The sequence below is a fragment of the Elephas maximus genome, chromosome 9, assembly GCF_024166365.1.
Source record: "Elephas maximus indicus isolate mEleMax1 chromosome 9, mEleMax1 primary haplotype, whole genome shotgun sequence".
Classification (NCBI taxonomy): Eukaryota; Metazoa; Chordata; class Mammalia; order Proboscidea; family Elephantidae; genus Elephas; species Elephas maximus.
The window spans coordinates 121,466,251-121,489,912 of NC_064827.1; the positions used below are offsets into that span (position 1 = coordinate 121,466,251).

Genomic DNA, 23,662 nt, shown 5'->3' on the forward strand with positions numbered 1-23,662 from the left:
AGTAAGTTTGCCAATAAAGAGACAGACGCAGAATGGATAAAAAAAAAAAATGATGCATCTTTTTGCTGCCCACAAGAGACATGCATTAGACTCAAAGACACAAACTAAAACTCAAAGGATGGAAATATATATACATACATATATACATACTATATATATATATCTCAAGCAAACAATCAAAACAGAGCAGGAGTGCAAATATTAATTTCTGACAAAATACACTTTAAATAAAATCTACCACAAAGGAGAAGGAAGGACACTATAGAATGATTAATGGGTCAATACACCAGGAGGATGTAACCATAATAAATATTACCCACCCAATGATAGGACCCCAAAATACATAAAACAAACTCTAAGAACATTGAAAAGAGAGACAACTCCACAATAATAATAGGAGACTTCAACACACCACTTTCAGTGCAGGACAGAACATCCAGACAGAAGCTCAAAGGAAATAGAAGATCTAAATGCCACAATCAACCAACTTGACCTCATGGATGTATACAGAACACTGCACCCAAAAGCAGCCAAGTATAATTTCTTTTTAATGCACCTGGAACGTTGTCCAGAATAGACCATACATTAGGCCATAAAGCAAGCCTTAACTGAATTCGGAGCACTGAAATATTTCAAAGCACCATTTCTGACCATAAAGCCATAAAAGAAGAAATCAATAACAGAAAAGGCAAAGAAAAAAATCAAACATATGGAAACGCCTTGCTCAAAAACTACTGGGTTATAGAAGAAATTAAGGACAGAATAAAGAAATCCACAGAATCAAACAAGAATGGAAAAACTTGCCGGAACTTTTGGGACACCGCAGAAGCAGTGCTCAGAGGTCAATGTATAGCAATAAATGCACACATCCAGAACAAAAAAAAGAAAGGGCCAAAAATCAAAGCACTAATCCTACAACTCAAACAAATAGAAGGAGAGCAGCAAAAGACACCAGAAGAAAGCAAATAATAAAAATCAGAGCAGAACTAAATGAAAAGAGACTAGAAAAACAATTGAAAGAGCTAAGGAGAACAAAAGCTGTTTCTTAGAAAAGACTAACAGAATCGATAAACCACTTGCCAAACAAAGAAAAACAGGAGAGGAAGCAAATAACGCAAATTAGAAATGTGATGGGCAATATCACAACAGGCCCAACTGAAATTCAATAATCATAACACAATATTATGAAAAATTGTACTCTAACAAATTTGAAAACCTAGAGGAAATGGAAAAATTTATAGAATCACACAACCTATCTAAACTAACACAAACAGAGGTAGAACAACTAAATAAGCCATAACAAAAGAAGAGATTAAAAACGTAATTTAAAAACATCCAACAACAACAACAACAAAAAACCCTGGCCCTGACAGCTTCACTGGAGAATTCTACCAACTTTCACAAAAGAGTTAACGCCACTACTAATAAAGGTATTTCAGAGCATAGAAAAGGATGGAACACTGCCAAACTCATTCTATGAAGCCAGCATAGCCCTGATGACAAAAACAGGTAAAAACACCACATAAAAGAGAACTATAGACCAATGGACCTCATGAGATTAGACGCAATAATCCTCAACAAAATACTAACCAATAAAATTAAAAAATATATATTAAAAAAAGAAATTCACCATGCCCAGTGGGATTTATACCAGGTACGCAGGGATGGTTCAACATTTAAAAAAAAAAAAACAGAGTAATCGATCACATAAATAAAACAAAAAAAACAGACCGTCTTATCAATTCCTGCAGAAATGGCATTTGACAAAGTCCAACACCCATTCATGATAAAAACACTCAGCAGTATAGCAATAGAAGGTAAATTCCTCAACATAATAAAGGACATTTATACAAACCCAACAGCAAACATCATCCTAAATGGAGACAGTCTGAAAGCATTCCGCTTGAAAACTTGAACCAGAAAAGGATGCCCTCTATCACCACTCTTATTCAACTTTGTGCTGGAAGTCCTAGCCAGAGCAATTAGGCTAGAAAAGAAATAAACGGCATCCAAATTGATAAGGAAGAAGTAAAAGTATCTCTATTTGGAGATAATATGATCTGATACACAGAAAACCCTAAGGAATAAACAAGAAAACTACCAGAACTAATAGAAGAGTTCAGGAAAGTATCAGGATACAAGATAAACATAGGAAAATCAGTTGTATTCTTCTACACCAAAAAAGAGAACATCAAAGAGGAAATGACCAAATCATTACCATTCACTATAGCCCCCAAGGAGATAAAATACATAGGAATAAATCTAACCAGAGACGTAAAAGATCTATACAAAGAAAACTACAAGACACTACTTCTAGAAAACAAGAGAGACCTACATAAGTGGAAAAACATACCTTACTCATGAATAGGAAGACTCAACATTGTGAAAATGTCTATTCTACCCAAAGTGATCTATAGATACTAGGATTCATGATCCCAAATTCAATAGCATTTTGTGATGAGATGGAGAAACAAATCACCAATTTCACATGGAAAGGTCAGAGGCCCCAGATAAGTAAAGCATTACTGAAGAAAAAGAACAAAGTGGGAGACCCTCATACTACCTGATTTTAAGAATCTATTATACCACCATTCTAGTCAAAATACCGTGGTACTGCTACGACAACAGATACATAAACCAAAGGAACAGAACAGAGAATCCAGAAATAAATTCATACACATATGAGCAGCTGGTTTTTGACAAAGGCCCAAAGTCCATTAATTAGGGAAAAGACAGTCTCTTGAACAAATGGTGCTGGCATAACTGGGTATTCATCTGCAAAAAATTGAAACAAGAACCATACTTCACACCATGGACAAAAAGTAACTCAAAATGGATCAAAGACTATAAAATCTAAAACGACAAAGATCATGGAAGACAAAATAGGGACAACACTGGGAGCCCTAACACACGGCATGAACAGTATACAAAACATTACTAACAACACACAAATACCAGAAGAGAAACTAGATAACTCAGCACTCCTAAAAATCAAACGCTTATACTCATCCAAACACTTCACCAATCCAGTAATAAGACAACCTACAGAGCGGGAAAAAAATTTTGGCTACAAGAAATCTGATCACCATCTGATCTCCAAAATCTACAAGATACTGCAAAACCTCAACAACAAAAAGACAAATAACCCAACTAAAAAGTGGGCAAGGGACATGAACAGTCACTTCACCAAAGAAGACATTCAGGAATAGATACCTGAGGAAGTGCTCGCGATCATTAGCCTTCAGAAAAATGCAAATCAAACTGCAGTGAGATAACCATCTCACCCCAACAAGGATAGCAGTAATCCAAAAAACACAAAATAATCAATGTAGGAGAGGTTGTGGAGACTGGAATACTCATACACTGCTGGTGGGAATGTAAAATGGTACAACCACTTTGAAAATCGATTTGGAGCTTCCTTCAAAGGTAGAAATAGAACTGCCACGTGACCCACCAATTCCACTCCTTGGAATATATCCTAGAGAAATAAGAGCTCTCACACAAATAGATACATGCACACCCACGTTCACTGCAGCACTGTTCACAACAGCAAAAAGATGGAAACGGCACTGAGGCGGGATCAAGACGGTGAAATACCCAGATACTTCTGGGGATCCCTCTTACAACAAAGACCAGAAAAATCAAGTGGAATGAGTATATTTACGACAAGCTCCCAACAACAACAACAAAAAAAAACCCTGGCCCGGTTGGCTTTACGGCAGAGCTCTAAAATACTTCCGAGAAGAATTTACACTACTACTACTAAAGGTATTTCAGAGCACAGAAAAGGACGGAATATTCCTAAACTCATTTTATGAAGCCAGCATATCCCTGATACAAAAACCTGGTAAAGACACAACAAAAAAAAGAAAATTACAGACTATATCCATCACGACAAATGTTCCCCTGCTATTCATAAGGTTTTCACTGGCTAATGCTTTTCAAAAGTAGACTGCCGAGGCCTTCTTCCTAGTCGGTCTTAGTCTGGAAGCTCAGCTGAAACCTGTCCTCCATGGGTGAGCCTGCTGGTATCTGAATACTGGTGGAATAGCTTCCAGCATCACAGAAATATAGAAGACAGCTCCCTGGCCAACTGACTAGAAGAGATCCATATTTATACCTGTTCCCAAGAAAGGTGATCCAACCGAACGTGGAAATTATACAATATCATTAATATCACATGCAAGCAAAATTTTGCTGAAGATCATTCAAAAACGGCTGCAGCTGTATATTGACAGGGAACGGCCAGAAATTCAGGCTGGTTTCAGAAAAGGACGTGGAACCAGGGTTATCATTGCCAATGTCAGATGGATCCTGGCTGAAAGCAGAGAATACCAGAAGGACCTATACCTGTGTTTTATTGACTATGCAAAGGCATTCGACTGTGTGGATCATAACAAATTATGGATAACATTGCAAGGAATTGGATTTTCAGAACACTTAACATAGATCAAGAGGCAGTTGTTCAGACAGAACAAGAGGATACTGATCGTTTTAAAGTCAGGAAAGGTGTGCGTCAGGGTTGTATTCTTTCACCATACCTATTCAATCCCTATGCTGAGCAAATAATCCAAGAAGCTGGACTATATGAAGAAGAACGGGGCATCAGGATTGGAGGAAGACTCATTAACAACCTGTGTTATGCAGATGACACAACCTTGCTTGCTGAAAGTGAAGAGGACTTGAAGCACTTACTAATGAAGTTCAAAGTATTTTTGGCCTCGCCTTTTCATGGCCAATCTTATTAAATTGCATATGGGCTAATTTAATCACATATGCTTCCAGGGTCGAAGATTTTCATGCAGTAGAAAAAGGAATTGCAGAATTTGGACATGATTGTCACTCCATAATGCAATGTTTAAATCATTGGCCCTGAGCTCACTCATTCAAATCCAATGGCCTAAATCCATAAGTACACATCATGGGAAAAAATTGTTGGGCTAACTGACAAACAGAAGAATCAAGGAGCAAGCCTGCTTATCTTGAGTGCCTAGATGCAATAATTTGCCTCACCATTCATCTGGATTAAAAATTATTTAAAGTTGCTCCATAATAGAAGCTCAAGTCCTAAGAAAAGTCGCCAAGATTTTGCTTTTATCAATCACCATGAGTAGCTTTAAAAAATATCAGGATGATTTTTCTTGAACCTCTCTAACTTCATTATCTAAGCTAAGATGTGAGTAGAGTTGTACATTGTAGCTGCCAGAGAAAACACAAAGATAGGTGCATGCAACAAGGTACTTCCCTGGTTGCAGAGAATTAAGGATTGGGCAATGTCCAGGGAGGCAGAAGCATTCTTTTCACAGTGGTTTGGCAAAAACTGTGGATGGTGAAGATAGAAATATTCATCGGGTCCTATCAAGTTAATAGTTCAGATAAAAATGAGAAATTACAACGGCCACATTATGAAATGGCTTTGTCACATAATTGTAGCAAAGAGGGGAGAAGAACCCTTGTCTCCTCTAGGCTTCCAATTCTACATGCCTTTTTCTACATTACCCTCCTGAGTCAAAATATCTTCCCCAGGGTCAAGAAACTATGTTAGTGCCAGCAGGGAAATGTTCTGAGTGAAGGCTGTCAGTGTGGAACACTCCTCCTCGATGTCTCTCTCCTTCCCTTACACCCTCCCATCTGAAGGTCACTACTGCTGTGAGAGCAGGATTAAAGTTGGTCTCACATTTCTTTTCTTATTGCAACCACTTGGGGTTGGCACCCTTCATCTCTAATGACCAATTTTCCAACCAGGCCTCTCTTCTTGAAACAACCACACAATGAGTGCTCTTTCAACTCATTTTCATATTAATACACTGAAAATTATGCTCATGATGAAAAAAAAGTCAAAGATACTGTATTTAATGAACATTCTGCCTTGACTCCCACAAAGATACGAGCATGTACCTTGATGAGACTGGATTCCAAAGAGCAAGGGTGTGAGTGGGGCTTCATGGCTCAGAATGGCCAGTTAGGAGTCAGATGGGAGCAAGTGTGTGTGTGATTTGACTTTGTTGAGTAGAGTTCTGTTTTGGTCTCGAGATTCCCACCCATTTCAGGGCCATGGGGCTCTATCTAACACCTAAAGAGACCAGGGCTGTAGCACATTAAGCCCATTAGCGTCAGAGAAGAAAAAAAAATTTCTTCTTCCTCGCCCTTATATCTGCTCCCATGCCAATAAGCTGAGGTGCACAAGAGAGTTTGATGATTATTCAATATCCAGATAATCAAAATGACCCACTTGCAATCTCTATAATGTGACAGCACAGTCCCCATTTCCACCCCAGATTTCCCATGTCCATTCAACCAGCTCCTATCCCTTTCTGCCTTCTCATCCCGCCTCCGGGCAGGAATTGCCCATTTAGTCTCGTGTATCCACTTCAACTAAGAAGTATACACTTGACGAGTATTATTTCATATTTTGTATTCCCCTCTAATCTTGTCTGAAGTGTTGCCTTCAGGAATGGTTTTAGTTATGGGTTAACAGAGAGTCTGGGAGCATGTCCTCTGGGGTTCCTCTAGTCTCTGTCTGACCATTAAGCCTGGTCTTTTTCCATGAAATGGAGTTCTGCTCTGCACTTCCTCCCGCTGCATCTTGGCTCTCTGTTGTGTTCCCTATCAGGCTGGTCATTATTGGTACTGGCTCTTCTGGTGGAGTCTCTGGTTTATGCGGACCTTTAGTGTCTCGGGCTATTATTCTCCTTGTCTCTTTGGTGTTCTTCATTCTCCTTCAATCCAAGTGTGTTGGGGCCAACTGATGCATCTTAGATGGCCAATCACAAACTTTTAAGACCCCACAGGCCACTCACCAAAGTGGGATGCAGAACACTTTCCTAATAAACTTTTTGATGCCAATTGACCTAGACGTCTCCCGAAACTATGCTTTCCAGATCCCAGCCTCAGCTACTCTGTCCCTCAAAGTGTTTGGATATGTTCAGGAAACTTCTTAGCTTTTGCTTTGGTCCTGTTATGCTGACTTATCCTGTATTCTGTGTTGTCCTGCCCTCCACCAAAGATGATCCTTGTCTACAAACTGATTAGTGAACTCCCCATCCCTCCCTCCCGACACTCCTAACCATCAAAGAATGCTTTCTTTTGTGTTAAACCTTTGCTTGAGTTCTTACAATAGTGGTCTCATACAATATTTGTCCTTCTGTTACTGACTAGTTTCACTCAGCAGAATGCCCTCCAAAGTCATCCATGCTGTAAGATGTCTTGAGGATTCATCATTGTTCTTTATTGTTGCATAGTATTCCATTTTGTGTATGTACCATAATTTGTTTATCTATTCTGTTGATGGGCACCTACGTTGTTTCCACCTTTTTGCTATTGTGAACAATGATGCAATGAACATGTGCATGCATGTCTATTTGTGTGACATCTCTTATTTCTCTAGGATATATTCCAAGGAGTGGGATTGCTGGATCATATCCTACTGCTATTTCTAGCTTTTTAAGGAAGTACCAAATCTATTTCCAAAGTGGTTGTACCATTTTACATTCCCACCAGCAGTGTATAAGTGTTCAAGTCTCTCCATAACCTCTCCAACATTTATTATTTCATGACTTTTGGATTAGCCTTGCTGGGGAGAGATGGTTTCTCATCGTAGTCTTAATTTGCATTTCTCTAATGGCTTCGAAACAAAGTTGGAAACAAAGAAGGACCAGTACTTGGAAAATATGGCCTTGGTGAAAAACAATGCTGGAGATCAAGTGATAGAATTTTGCAAGACCAACGACTTCTTCATTGCAAATACCTTCTTTCACCAACATAAACGGCGACTATACACATGGACCTCGCCAGATGGAACACACAGAAATCAAATTGACTACATCTGTGGAAAGAGACGATGGAAATTTCAGTATCATCAGTCAGAACAAGGCCAGGGGCCGACTGTGGAAGAGACCATCAATTGATCATATGCAAGTTCAAGGTGAAACTGAAGAAAATCACAGCAAGTCCATGAGAGCCAAAATACAACCTTGAGTATATCCCACCTGAATTTAGAGACCACCTCAAGAATAGATTTGACACATTGAACACTAGTGACCAAGGAACAGACAAGTTGTGGAATGACATCAAGAACATCATCCATGAAGAAAGCAAAAGGTCACCAAAAAGACAGGAAAGAAAGGAAAGACCAAGATGGATGTCAGAGGAGACTCTGAAACTTGCTCTTGAGCAATGAGCAGCTAAAGCAAAAGGAAGAATTGATGAAGTAAAAGAACTGAACAGCAGATTTCAAAGGGCCTCTCCAGAAGACAAAGTAAAGTATTATAATGACATGTGCAAAGAGCTGGAGAAGGAAAACCAAAAGGGAAGAACATGCTCGACGTTTCTCAAGCTGAAAGAACCGAAGAAAAAATTCAAGCCTCAAGTTCCAATAGTGAAGGATTCCATGGGAAAAATATTAAACGACACAGGAGGCATCAAAAGAAGATGGAAGGAATACACAGAGTCATTATACAAAAAAGAATTAGCAGATGTTCAACCATTTCAAGAGGTGGTATATGATCAGGAACCGATGGTACTGAAGGCAGAAGTCCAAGCTGCTCTGAAGGCACTGGTGAAAAACAAGCCTCCAGGAATTGATGGAATATCAATTGAGATGTTTCAACAAACAGATGCAGTGCTGGAGGGCCTCACTCGTCTATGCCAAGAAATATGGAAGACAGCTTCGTGGCCAACTGACTAACCAAGATCCATATTTATACCTATTCCCAAGAAGGGCAATCCAACTGAATGTGGAAATTATAGAAGACCATCATTAATATCACATGCAAGCAAAATTTTGCTGAAGATCATTCAAAAGTGGCTACAGCAGTGTATCGACCGGGAACTGCCAGAAATTCAGGCTGGATTCAGAAGAGGACATGGAACCAGGGATATCATTGCTGATGTCAGATGGATCCTCGCTGATAGCAGAGAATACCAGAAGGACCTTTACCTGTGTTTTATTGACTATGCAAAGGCATTCAAGTGAGTGGATCGTAACAAATTATGGATAACATCGCAAAGAATGGGAATTTCAGAACACTTAATTGTGTTCATCAGGAACCTTTACACAGATCAAGAGGCAGTTGTTCGGACAGAACAAGGGGATGCTGATTGATTTAAAGTCAGGAAAGGTGTGCATCAGGGTTGTATTCTTTCACCATATCTATTTAATCTGTATGCTGAGCAAATAATACGAGAAGCTGGACTATATGAAGAACGGGGCATAGGATTGGAGGAAGACTCATTAACAACCTGCGTTATGCAGATGACACAACCTTGCTTGCTGAAATTAAGAGGACTTGAAGCACTTACTAATGAAGATCAAAGACCATAGCCTTCAGTATGGATTACACCTCAACATAAAGAAAACAAAAATCCTCACAACTGGACCAATAAGCAACATCATGATAAACGGAGAAAAGATTGAAGTTGTCAAGGATTTCATTTTCCTTGGATCCACAATCAGCAGCCATGGATGCAACAGTCAAGAAATCAAAAGACTCATTGCATTGGGCAAATCTGCTGCAAAGGACCTCTTCAAAGTGTTGAAGAGCAAAGATGTCACCTTGAAGGCTATTGTGTTCCTGACCCAAGCCATGCTATTTTCCATCACATCATATGCACGTGAAAGCTGGACAATGAATAAGGAAGACCGAAGAAGAGCTGACGCCTTTGAACTGTGGTGTTGGCGAAGAATATTAAATATACCATGGACTGCCAAAAGAACGAACAAATCTGTCTTGGAAGAAGTGCAGCCAGAATGCTCCTTAGAGGTGAGGATGGCGAGACTGCGTCTTACATACTTTGGACATGTTGTCATTAGGGATCAGTCCCTGGAGAAGGACATCATGCTTGGCAGAGTACAGGGTCAGCAGAAAAGAGGAAGACCTTCAACGAGGTGGATTGACACAGTGGCTGCGACAATGAGCTCAAGCATAACGATTGTAAGGATGGCGCATGACCGGGCAGTGTTTCGTTCTGTTGTGCATAGGGTCGCTATGAGTCAGAACCGACTCGAGGGCACCTAACACCAACAACAATGGCTAATAATCGTGAGCATTTCCTCATGTGTCTCTTAGACACTGGAATGTCTTCTGTGATGAAGTGTCTGTTCATATCCTCTGCCCATTTTTTAAATGGGTTATTCGTCTTTTTTTGGTTGACGTGCGGCAGCATCTTGTAGATTTTAGAGATTAGACCCTTATTGGATATGACGTAGTCAAATTTTTTTCCCAGACTGTAGGTTCTCTCTTTAGTCTTTTGGTGAAGCCTTTGGATGAGCATAAGTGTTTGAGCGTAAGTGTGAGGAGCTCCCAGTTTTCTAGTTTCTCTCGTGGCGTTTGTGCATTGTTAGTTATGGTTCGTACAGTATTTATGCAATGCATTAGGGTTTCCAGCATTTTCCCTATTTTTTCTTCCATGACCTTTAACATTTTAGATTTGATATTTGGGTGTTTGATCCATTTTGTCTTAGATTTTTTGTACATAGTGTGAGGTTATGTGTCTTCCTTCATTTTTTTTTTCAGATGAATATACAGTTATATCAGCACCATTTCTTAAAAAGACTGAGTTTTCCCCATTTAACGGACTTGGGGCCTTTGGCAAATATCAGCTGCTTGGAGCTGGATGAATTTATGTTTGGGTTCTCACTTCTCTTCCACTGGCCTATGTATCTGTTGTACCAGTAGCAGGCTGTTTTTACTACAGTGTTGGTATACTAGGTCCTCAAATCAGGTAGTGTGAGGCCTCCCACTTTGTTCTTTTTCTTCAGTAATGCTTTACTTATCTGGGGCCTCTTTCCTTTCCATACGATGTTGGTAATTTGTTTCTCCATCTCGTTAAAGAAATGCCTTTGGAATTGGGATCAGGATTGCCCTGTATTTGTAGAAAGCTTTGGGTAAAATTAACATTTTCACAATGTTGAATCTTCCTATCTATGAGCATGGTATGTTTTTCCGCTTTGGAGGTCTCTTTTGGGTTCTTGCAGTAGCGTCCTGTAGTTTTCTTTGTATAGGACTTTTTTGTCTGTGCTTAGGTTTTTCCTAAGTATATTATCTGCTTGGGGGCTAATGTAAGTGCTATTGATTTCCTTTTCAGAGTTCTCTTTGTTGGTGTAGAGGAATCCAACTGGTTTTGACATGTTTTTCTTGTATCCTGATACTTTGCTGAAATCTTCTATTGGTTCCAGTAGTTTTCTTGTGCATTCTTTAGGGTTTTCTGTGTATGGGATCATATCATCTGTAAATAGAGATTTTATACTTCTTCCTTACCAATCTGGATGTCCTTTATTTCTTCTTCTTGCCTTATTGTTCAGGCTGGGACCTCCAACACAATGTTGATTAAGAGTGGTGATAAAGGACATCCTTGTCTGGTTCCCATTCTCAAGGGGACTGGGTTCAGAGTCTCTGCATGAGAATGATGTTGGCTGTTGGCTTAGTATAAATGCCCTTTATTATGTTGAGGAATTTCTCTTCGATTCCTATTCTGCAGAAAGTATTCATCAGGAATGGGTGTTGGAATTTGTCAAATGCCTTTTCAGCGGCAGTTGATAATATCATGTGGTTCTTTTGTATTATTTATGCAATGGATTACATTGTTTTTTGTTTTTAATGTTGAACCATCCCTACATACCTGCTATGAATCCTATTGGGTCATGATGAACTATTTTTTTGATAGGCTGTTGAATTCTATTGGCTAGAATTTTGTTGAGGACTTTTGCATCTATGTCCATGAAGGTTATTGGTCTGTAATTTTCCTTTTTGTGGTGTCTTTACCTGGCTTTGGTAACAGGGTTAGGCTGGCTTCATAGAATGAGTTCAGGAGTACTCCTTCCTTTTCTATGCTCTGAAATACCTTTATTTCTACTGGTGTTACCTCTTCACTGAAAGTTTGGTAGAATTCTCTAGTGAAGGCATTTGAGTCAAGGCTTGTTTTTGTTAAGAGTTTTTTTTTTTTAATTACCTCTTCAATCTCATTTTTGTTATGGGTTTATTTAGCTTTTCTACCTCAGTTTGTGTCGGTTTACGTACGTAGTGTGTTTCTAGAAATTTGTCCATTTCCTCTAGGTTTTCAAATCAATTGGAGTATAAGTTTTCGTAGTATGCTATTGTGGTCCTCTTTATTTCAGTTGGGTCTGTTGCGATTTCGCCCATCTCATCTCTTATTATTATTTTTTTTTCATCTCTTATTCAGTTTATTTGCTTCCTCACCTGTTTTTCTTCCGCCCAATGGTTTGTCAATTTTGTGGATCTTTGTGAAGAATCAACATTTGGTCTTGTTGACTATCTGAATTATTTTTCTATTCTCTATTTATTTCTGCTCTAATTTTTATTATTTCCTTTCTTCTGATGCCTGAGGGCTACTTTTGCTGCTCTCTTTCTATTTGTTCCAGTTGTAGGGTTAATATTTTTATTCTGGACTTTCTTTTTTTCTGATGTGTGTGTTCATTGCTGTAAATTGACCTCAAAGCACTGTTTTTGCTATGTTCCAAAGGTTCTGGTAAGATGTGTATTCTCATTCGATTCTATGAATTTCTTTATTCTGTCCTTGATTTCTTCTATAACCCAGTAGTTTTTGAGCAAAGTGTCATTGGTCTTGCAAAATTCTATCATTCGGTGTCTTGCATAATTTCTATCACCGAGGCCATGCTTTTCAACTACCGATCCTTCTTCTTTGTTTCCAACTTTCACATTCCAATCACCAGTAATTATGGATGTATCTTGATTACAAGCCCCCATGTGTTTGTCACTTTTTCATACTGTGGGGCCTTGCGCAAGTTGCTGGAAGCTATGCCACTGGTATTCAGATATCAGCAGGGTCACCCATGGAGGACAGGTTTCAGCTGAGCTTCCTTAGACAGACTAGGAAGAAGGACCCAGCAGTCTACTTCTGAAAAGCATTAGCCAGTGAAAACCTTATTGATAAAAGGGGAACATTGTCTGATATGGTGCAGGAAGATGAGCCACCCACATTGGAAGGCACTCAAAAGACGACTGGGGAAGAGCTGCCTCCTCAAAGTAGAGTCAACCTTAATGATGTGAATGCAGTCAAGCTTTTGGGACCTTCATTTGCTGATGTTGCATGGCTCAAAATGAGAAGAAACACCTGCAAATATCCATTAATAATGGGAACCTGGACTGTACAATGTATAAATCTAGGAAAATGGGAAATAATCAAAAATAAAATGGAACACATAAACATCAATATCTCAGGCATTAGTGAACTGAAATGGACTGGTATTGACCATTTTGAATTGGACAGTCATATAGTCTACTATGCTGGGAATGAGAACTTGAAGAGGAATAGTGTTGCATTCATCATTAAAATGAACATTTCAAAATCTATCCTGAAGAACAACGCTGTCAGTGATAGGATAATATTCACATGCCTACAAGGAAGACTAGTTAATATGACTATTATTCAAATTTACACACCAACCACTAAAGCCAAAGATGGAGAAACAGAAGATTTTTATCACCTGCTGCAGTCTGAAAAAATAAGAAATGTGAGGCCAACTTAAATCCAGCTGTCAGAGCAGTAGCGGTTTCTGGATGGGCAGCTGTAGGGGCAGCAGAGAGAGGGTGAGGAGGAGAGTTCCACATTGATCGCCTTCACTCAAAAAGTGTCCTCACTGGCACTAACAACCCTGGTGGTGTAGTGCTTAAGAGGTATGGCTGCTAACTAAAAGGTTGGCAGTTTGAATCCTCCAGGTGCCCGCTGAAAACCCTAACAAGCTGTTCTACTCTGTCCTGTGGGTTCACGATGAGTCAGAATGGACTCAAAGGCAACGGGTTTGGGCACTAAAATAGTTTCTTATCCCTGTAGGAAGATATTTTGACTCAAGAGGAAATGTAGAAAAATGCAACAGCAGTAACTTTGTAGTGGAAAAGCAGAGAATTCATCCAGAGGAGACAAGGGTTCTTCTCTCCTCTTTGCTACAATTATGTGAGAAAGTCAATTTTTAATGTGGTCCTCACGAATTGCTTCATGATTTCTGATTGTTATCTGAATTATAAAACTGATGGGACCCTATCAATATTTCTATCTACAGCATCCACAGTGTTTGCCCAACCTCTGTGAAAAGAGAGCCTCCAAGCAGCTTCTGCCTCTCTGGAAATTCCTCTGCAGCCAGAGGGTACTTTCTTGCATGTGCCTTTCTTTGTATTCTCTCTGGCAGGTACAATGTACAACTCTACTCACAGCTTAGATGATACAGTTAGAGAGAGTCAAGAAAATCATCGTAATATTTTTTAAAGCTACTTGTGATTTATATAAGTAAAATATTGGCAACTTTTCTCGGGATTTGAACTTCTACCATAAGGCAAACATAAAGGATGTTCAATCCAGACTTTCCTATTATGGGAATGGTCAGGCAAATCATTGTATCTAGGCACTCAAGAAAAGCAGGCTTGCTCCTTGATTCTTCTGCTTGTCAGTTGGTCTATCCATTTTTTTCCCATGATGTACACTCAAGGAAGTGGGGCCACTGGATTTGAACGAGTGAAGTCAAGTCCAATATTCAAACATTGCATTGTGGAGAAACAAGCATGTCCAATTCTGCAATTTATTTTTCTAATTGAAAATCTTTGACCCTGGAAGCATATGTGATTAAATAAGCCCATATGAAACTTACCAAGATTGGCCATGAAAGGGCGAAGCCAAAAGTCCTTTGGACCCGGCTCCCTGACCATTCTTGTGGAAAGGTCTAAAACAGGTACTGTTCACTGATAAAAATCATCTCCTATCTCCCGGCTCTGTACATCATCAGCCCTTGCAGCAATTTCCTTCATGCAGTCTTGCTGTGGGATTTTCATTCCTGGGTCAAGATGCTGAGACTCTCCCATTCCTCTCTCCTAAATCTCAGTATCCATGTCTTAAAATGTCTTACCACTTACAAATTAAATAAAGCAAAGAAAATCAAGCACACAAGAACCAAGAAAATATACCACCTATGTATAATTTATATATTGCAATCCACAAAGTGTTCTCAATATACAAAACAATCTTGGAAAAGAAGAACAAACTATAGGACACACACTTCAAGATTTAAAATAGCAGTAAGCACATGCAGTACACTAAACATTCTGGTTCTGCCATAAGAATAGACAGAGACCAAAGAAATAGAATTGAGGGTCCAGAAATGAATTTGTAGTCTTTTTTTTTTTTTGCTCAATTTGTTTCAGCAATAATGCTACGTCCATTCAATGTGCAAAGAATGGTCTCTTTAACAAATGATGTTCGGACAACTGGATCTCCACACAGAAACGCATGAAGGTGGACACGTATTCCACACCACACAGAAAAATTTACTTGAACGGGATAGATGACCTAAATATGAGAACTAAAACCATAAAACCCTTAAAATTAAGCATCAGAGTTATATTTCATGTTTCCCCCCCACACACTTTCGTAGATATGACATAAGAAACAAATAGATAAATTTCTGTTGGTGAATTTAAATCTTTTGTGCATCAGTGAGCACTATCGAGAAAGCGAAGACAACTACAGGTTGCGAGAGCATACATGGAATCTCTATATTCCTTAAAAAAGGGTTTTATATTCAGAAATAGAAGGAGTGCCTAGAACTAAACACAGAAACACAAACTACCCAATTTAAGAAAGTGGCAAAAGGCATAAATAAGCATTATTCCTAAGAAAATACAAATGGCCAGTATGCACATGAAAAGAGGCATCATCAGTCATTAGGGAAATGCAAATCAAAATCACAATGAGGTATCAGTCCACGTCCCAATGACGGCTATTGCCAGAAAACAAAAACAAAAACAAACAAAAGAGCGTTAGTGAGAATGGAAGAAGCTGGGAGCCATGTGCATTGCTAGTGTGCATCTGAGGTCCTGCAGCCCCTGTAGTACACAGTTTGGTGGCTCCTCAAATAATCTAACAAAGAATTGCCATATGACCCTGTCATTCCACTCCTGGGCATATACACAAAAGAACTGAAAGTAAGAAAACACATACATGGACACTGATGTTTACTGCAACATTACTCACTGAATCAAAAAGGTGGAAACCACCCTAGTGTCCATGAAAAGACGACTGGATACACAAAACGTGACATATAGATACATGCAATATTATGCAGCCATACAGAGCAATATGATTCTGTTATTTTCAATAAGTGGATGAACCTTGAAAACACTGTTCTGAATGAAATAACTGAAATCCCAAGAAAAATTATTGCATGATCCCACTTACATGAAAATCTACAATATGCAAAGACATACAGCAGCTTGATAGCTAGGAGGGCTGGAGGCAGAAAGCATGGGGGGTGATTTCTAAAAACAAAGGAACAAAATCAACAAGAATATTCAAAACCAAATGAAAACAAACCTATGAAATCCTAGCATGTATTATTGATCAAATATTATATTTAAAATATGTCATATTTTGCAATATAAAAGAAGGCCAACCACCATTCTCCCAACAAAAGAGTACATATAGTACCAACTACAGTCATCATGTTGGGAGTAAAATATGAAGCAGGCTGGCAAGGCTACAAGGAATCCATTTGTACTACAGAGAAGCAGTTACTGGATCATTCCACAAAGAGGTATCAGTACACTTTTGGGCAGTAGAATCCACCATCATGAAGGACACTCACCTTAAGGTGAAGAAGTCTTTGGGTGGTCCAAGTGAGGTAGGAGGCGTGTGTGCAGTCACCTGGGGTCCACCATGGTCATTTGACATCCTCTGGTGTGTTTGAAGCTGGACATGACGTGGGGGAAAATAAAGAAGGTCAGATCACCCTATCAGAAAAACAGGACGCTGAGATGAGGCTCCCAGTGCTAGCAGCATCCTGAGGCTTCAGAAAAGAAAGGTCTCAGGGAAGTAAGAGCCATGTCTATTCACAGGTGGGCTTCCCCAAGCTCTCTAGATCTACTCTCCCCACCCTTTCTCAGGGGCAGGGCTTCCCCATGGCCTCCCCTGTCACTTACCTGACCCAAACCACTGCGTTGCTTCTCCCACTCCCACTGAACTGGCACCACGCCTGCCTGGGAAGGTGGGGATCCCAATCAACTGATCAGACACACCAGAGGAAACCATTCCATTCTATCTTTCAGATCCTGAGGCCACCTGTGACAGAAGAAACAAGGGGTGAGGCTGGGGAGCCCTACTATAAGAATGGAACTGTCATCTTCCTCCAGATTGTTCAAGGAAAACAGACCAGTTCCTCATCTCCCTTACCTGTCAGCTCCCCTGAGCCAACAAAGCTAGACCAGGCCACACATACCTGCACAGGTGTGACTGAGGCCTTCACCTGCATCTCACGCCTCTCAGCACTGGGTCACATCAGAAGGTTCACCCTACCCACAACCAAGGCTGGAGGGATTCTGGCTGTGCAAATCTGTATCTGGCTGTTTTTCAGCTGACCGAGGTCCTGTCATCTCAGGGTTCTTGCAGTCCTCTCTTCCCAGGCCCAGGAGCTAACACTGAGTTTTCCATACCTCCTGAGTTACTGGTGCTGTTTGACTTTAGAAAGCCTCCCTAGCTCTGAGGGACAGACTTTTGGTGGGATTGGCAAGCCAGGATTGGTCAGGTGCACCTTTCTTATCAAAGTGACATCTTGCATTTTTACAACTGTAAGGACGTCTTTTAAGAACGTCTTTTGCAGCAGATTTGCACAAGGCAAAAGTCCTTTGATGTCCTGACTACTGTTTTCATGGTTCTTAACTGTTGATTCAAGGGGCATGAAATCCTTGACAACTTCATATATGTCTCTTTTTACTTTGTTTTTCCAGTGGGAAGATTTTCATTTCCATTATGTTCAAGTGTAATCCACACTGAAGGCTGTGGTCTCTGACCTTCATCAGGTAGTTCTTCGAGTTTTCTTCATTGTCACCAGGCAGTGTCATCTGCGTATCCCAGGTTGTCAGTGACATTCCTCCACTGCTGATGCCCCATTCTTCTTCATATATTCTGGCTTCTCAGGTTATTTGTTAGGGATAGAGATTGAAAAATGAGATGAAAGGATACAATATTGCCACACCTCTTTCCCATGGACATATAGAAGGGCCTAAGTCCCCCAAACGCTCCACTCACACTCTCCAATAGAGTCCCCCTACGATGTCTATATGTTCTTGCTTAACACATTCTAACGATACACAGGCAGATACACAGACAGATAGAATGACACACACACGTGCGCGCGCACACACACACAGACACGCACACACACACACTGACCAATGATGTGTTGGTAAATATTTATCCATTCACTCTCCACTGCAAGTGCTGCAAGTCTGCTTTGTGAAGATTGACAACTCACCTGATAGAAGTCATCCTGCCATGGCTAATTTCAAGGTACTAGCCTGATGTCACTGACCCCCAGTGGGCAGAGATAAGCACCACCTAGTATCCCAAGTTAATAGGAGCCGATGCCAGCATACCTGATCCACTTTCCTATTAACATGTACACACATTCCACCTGCACCACGAGAAGGACCTTCAACTCCCACCCATAATATGTAAACCAAACGTCACTATATATCTCCAGAACACACAGCTCACAACTCCTAAACACACACATACAACTATGACCCACAACCTGAATATACAAACATACCACATCCTGCTGCTTATAGTTTTACAACAAAAACCGTACGGACCATGAACACTCACAGTCATTACTACGACGATGTATATACTCTCCACACGTGCCTGAACACACACACGTACAACAAACAGTACATATATACTCACTGAACACCGTACACACAATCTAGCTCTCTAACACCACCAAGTTCAAAATCTCACTTCATAAGCCACAGACACACACCAAAACCCACATCTCTAAACACTAATAATACACAATTCCAAAATGCAGGCACCATTTATATAAACCCTCTCAGTTTCCAAATGTACATCCTGAACCTCCCACATCCTCCAGAATAAACAGCCCCGAAAACCAGTGACACCAAATAAACTCACAACTGCATACGACCTTTAGTATTAACATATGTAAGTACACCACATGGACACTAAAAATGCACATACAAGCTACACCACCAAATTCCGCAAGAATTAGACCAGAATAGGCACAAAGAGGAACGTCAACTGCTTTCATACAGACACGAATCCCCCATACACTCACCCAAAACCCAACCATGTTCATACACCGCACACATTCAAGGATGCAGATAAAACTCCAAAACACCAACAATCCTTGCACTCTAGCTAATATACACACACAGCCCACACCCCTAAGTGGCCACGGGCTCACACGTGCCAGACACAACACACTGACACATACACACACACATATAGCCTCAATTTCTCAAAGTATACATCACCCAAAACACTATAGATTATCACACGTCTCTAGAATACAGCCTCTCTTCCCCAACCTCCGAACATGCCCAAACACACCTAGAAACACCCTAACATTCTCCAAAGAAACACTTGTAGAATTCTCCAAGAATAATTCACCCACCCACTCGTGACTTACACACACCAATATATACTCCCCATTCACAATGAAATATCTCTTGCACATCCTGAACAAATACACTGGAACCCCGTTCCAGGTCCGTATCTCACGTTCCAAAGCTGCCACATTCTCAGTATCTCACACATAACCATATCAACATGCCTCTACTACATGTAAACACAGTTCTCCCACACCCTGTGCAAACACACAGCCCCATATTCTCATCAGACACACTGTCCTCATTTTCCAGAATACACCATACTCTCTACTGAAAAAGAGTACACACAGCCCTGGAAAATATTCATCCAAACTGCCATGCCCCTTCATGAAACACACAAGTTCTTTACCCATACAACTGGCCTCATACCCTAAATCTAACCTAAATTATCCAGGGTACTGAAAGTATGCAACAACGACCCTGTATCTTCCAATACTAATAAAACGTCATGATGCCTGCCTACACATACTCCAACAATCCAAAATACTCAAACAGAAATCAATTTCAATTTTTCTAGTGTACAGAATCACACAAATCCCAGACCGAACATGGAAGAATGCATGTGCAACTCCAGAAAAGCACCCAAAGCAACACAACTGTACAACATGCCCTGAATACACACCAGCGATCCTCTCTCAGTCCCCAAATACACAAAAAGAACAGGCCCTACACCCAAACTAATACACACAGGCACACTCCCTCAGATGCCCAAATGTACAGCAGAGAAACCCACTCCAAACCTGCTATTAGGTACACAGGATGACCCAAAATTCACAGCAGGGGGGCCACGCCCTAAGTATTCCCTCGAGCCACAAATTGTAAAGAGCTCACCTCCGAGTCTCTGAGTGCACACGCCTGTATCTCATGCCCTGCACATTCCCACAAAATACACTCATACTGAACCACAAATATGCATACAGACACCGCCAACCTACACATACAAATATCGCTTTCCTAAGAACCCATTCACACATACACAACCCCCGAACTGTGAATTCACAGAAACACATGGCCAACAGACTCCCAAATAACAGGCATAGAAGCACCCACACCCCTCAATTCTCACAATCCCTACGAACCTCACAACTACATCTCTGTCCTATTTCAAGATACACACAACACCACACAAGTATCCACCCTCAAAAATCAAACACAAAACTCTCTCATCTCCTCAAGTACACACACAGACCACCGACAGCCTCTTAATATACACACGTGCCTCACATTCCAAATGCACCCACTGACACTCCCTCCACCCCTCCAGGATGGAAACACAAATACAACAACTTACAGCCTCAAATGCACACACAGTTGTGTGCTGCCAAAGGATTACACACCCGCACCGCCCTTCTGCAGAATTATACACACCTACAAAATGTCCCAGATACACATGGAGGAGTGACATACAATTTACTGATTTCAATCGAACATGCAGTACTCGTGGCTGGAAATCTTTTACACACACATCATCAGCAGGAGGCTTTTGTAGATCTTGGCAAACCTCTTGCATCCTTAACCCACCATGCTTGCAAGTCAATCATGATTCCACGCAGGACACTGCAAACAAATGCTTGGTTTTTAGTCAATTCAGCAAAGTCACTCACTTCCTGAGGAAATCAGTGTCATTTGAACATGAATGTTGGTTCATATGTTTCTTATGTTAACAAGGAAAACCTAAGAGAAACGAGGTCATACACTGGAACGTCACTGAATTTTCCTTGACACGAGCTCTTTCTGTGCTTAAACAGAGAGTGCTTTTCAAATCCTTAGATTGTTCAAAATTAGGTATTCTTCAGAACGCAACAGATAATGACTTGACACACTTGTCAGTTTAAAGAGGCATTATTGAAATTTCCCCCCTCATTTTCAGCCCACCAATTAGGAAAACAATCACTGCAGTCCTGAGATGCAGCCTTCGCCATTTCCCGTGGTATAAATACCGCCAGCACAGGACAAGCTGGCAACCTGAGGGCACTGAATTCTACACAGTGAAAGGGGGTCTCCCAATGCAAAACCCACGCCTGCGAATAACCCAAGAGCCTACAGGAGGGTAAAGCATAGCAGCAACATTACCAAGGATGTTTGCGTGTCCCTTACCTTCCTTTGTAATAGAACTGAGCGAGGAGAAAGCGGAAGAGCGGTGCGCTCCTGTGTGCAGGGTCTGAGGCCTCCCCTGGCACAGCCCCGCCCAGCCGCGAGGCCTACCCTTAGGGACCCTGCCTTCCCTGCTCCTGCCGCGCGCCTCCCTGAAGGGGACCTTCTGCAACTGACGCCTGAGGCCGTTAGAGGGCGGCAGTTCGCGCGCCCCAGAGCCCTGTCCCTGAGGTTGTGCGCATGCGTGAGCTCCTAGAGCAGGGCGGGCTTAGCCTTGCACCTTGAGGGCTCCTTACCTAAGGCAAACCCTTTGTTGTGAGTGGATTCTGACTCACAGCGACCCCATAGGACACAACTCTATCATCCAAGGGCCGTTTTAGCCTCAGGCAGCCCTGCTGATAATTCGAGCCTCCCAGACTGCCTTGCAATAAGAAATGCTGGATGTTCACATCACCTGCCTCTACACTTCCAGCTACATTGTATTTGCGTTTTTACATGCACTATACGGTACTCTCACTGTCCCTCGCTCTACAAATCTTCTAGGAATGCATGCTAAGAGATCTCTTCAGGGAAAAGTCCTCAATATGTGTACTTCAGTTTACTTTTCTCTTGTTTTGGAATTAGGAATACTTCACAGCCAGTGTTACTTCCTTCCTATCTACACAGCAGGCACTGTGGGAAAAAAAGAAATTATTCCTTTTTTTTTATAATATAAATTAATTATTCCTGCTAGCCCTTAAAATATCCGCACCGGAATTGCATCATTGTATTGCTTTTAAGGTTTTTTTATTTTTTTTAAGAAAAAACTCAATAATCATATATCCTTTCTCTGGAAATTGCAAGATTTTTATGATTTCTCACTCCTTGGATGACTCTCTGCATGACCCTACAGAGTCAACACATGGAGCCTGCAAGTGCACAGGCTGAGAGAGAAGTCACTGTAGCTGAATAAGACTCAGTCATCATGTTTTATCATTTCCTCTGAGGTTGGGTGGAAGATCATCTGTCGTCTGTGTTCCATGACCCAAGAACAGAGATGATTTTTTTCAGTGGTCAGTGCAGGCCTTAGAGTTTTTCTACAGGGATGGTCAGAGAGCCAGTTCCAAAGGACTTTTGGCTTTGTGCTTTCACAGCCAGTAGTAGCAAATTTCCTATGGGCTAATTTAATCACATATGTTTCCATGGTTGAACATTTTCAGGCAGTGGAAACACACATTGCAGAATGTGGACATTAATGTTCCTCCACAATGCAATGTTTAAATCATTGGCTCTGGGCTCACTCATTCAAATCCAATGGTCCTAAATCCAAATAAGCATGTACAATGGGAAAAAATTGATGGACTATATATATTTTTAACCGGCAAGCGGAAGTATCAAAGAGCAAGTCTGCTTTTCTTGAAGGACTACATGCACTGATTTGCCCCACCATCAGCCTAGATTGAAAAGCAGTTAAGGTTGCTCCATGGTAGAAGCTCAAGTCCTAAGAAAAGTCACCAAGATTTTACTTTTCTCGATCCCCATGACTAGCTTTTAAAAATATCAGGGCAGTTTTATTGAATCTGACTTCATCATCTAAGCTAAGACATGAATAGAGCTGTTCATTGTAGGTGCCAGAGAAAATATAAAGTTAGATGCACGCAAGAAGCTACGACCTGGTTGCAGAGAATTAAGGTGTTGGCAATTAACAGACAGGCAGAAGCTGCTTGGAGGCAGTGGTTGGGCAAACACTGTGGATGGTGAAGATAGAAATATTCATCTGGTCTTATCAGGTTTATATTTCAGGTAAAACTCAGATAACACAAGGCAATTCATGAGGTCCACATTCTGAAATGACTTTGTTACATAATTGTAGCAAAGAAGGGAGAAGAACCCTTGTCTCTTCTGAGCTTCCAATTCTCTGCTTCTCCACTACAATACGACTGCTATTGCCTTTGTCTACATTACCCTCTTGAGTCAAAATATCTTCCCCAGGGACAAGAATCTAAGTTAGTGCCAGCAGAGAAGTTTTCTGAGTGAAGGCTATCAGTGTGGAACACTCCTCCTTCATGCCTCTCTCCTTTCCTTACACCCTCCCATCTGAAGGCCACTACTGCTGTGAGAGCAGGATTAAAGTGGGTCTCACATTACTTTTCTCA

At 40.8% G+C, this 23,662-nt stretch overlaps 1 long non-coding RNA gene across 1 annotated transcript; it reads right to left on the reverse strand.

The window, feature by feature from the left end:
• Positions 1-17,095: 17,095 nt before the first annotated feature.
• Positions 17,096-21,679, reverse strand: LOC126082776 (uncharacterized). The gene is made up of 3 exons (XR_007518650.1): positions 21,531-21,679; positions 20,802-20,990; positions 17,096-17,929 (listed from the first exon to the last, which is right to left on the reverse strand). It is a non-coding gene; the product is annotated as an uncharacterized LOC126082776 (long non-coding RNA).
• Between the last annotated feature and the right edge of the window lie 1,983 nt (positions 21,680-23,662).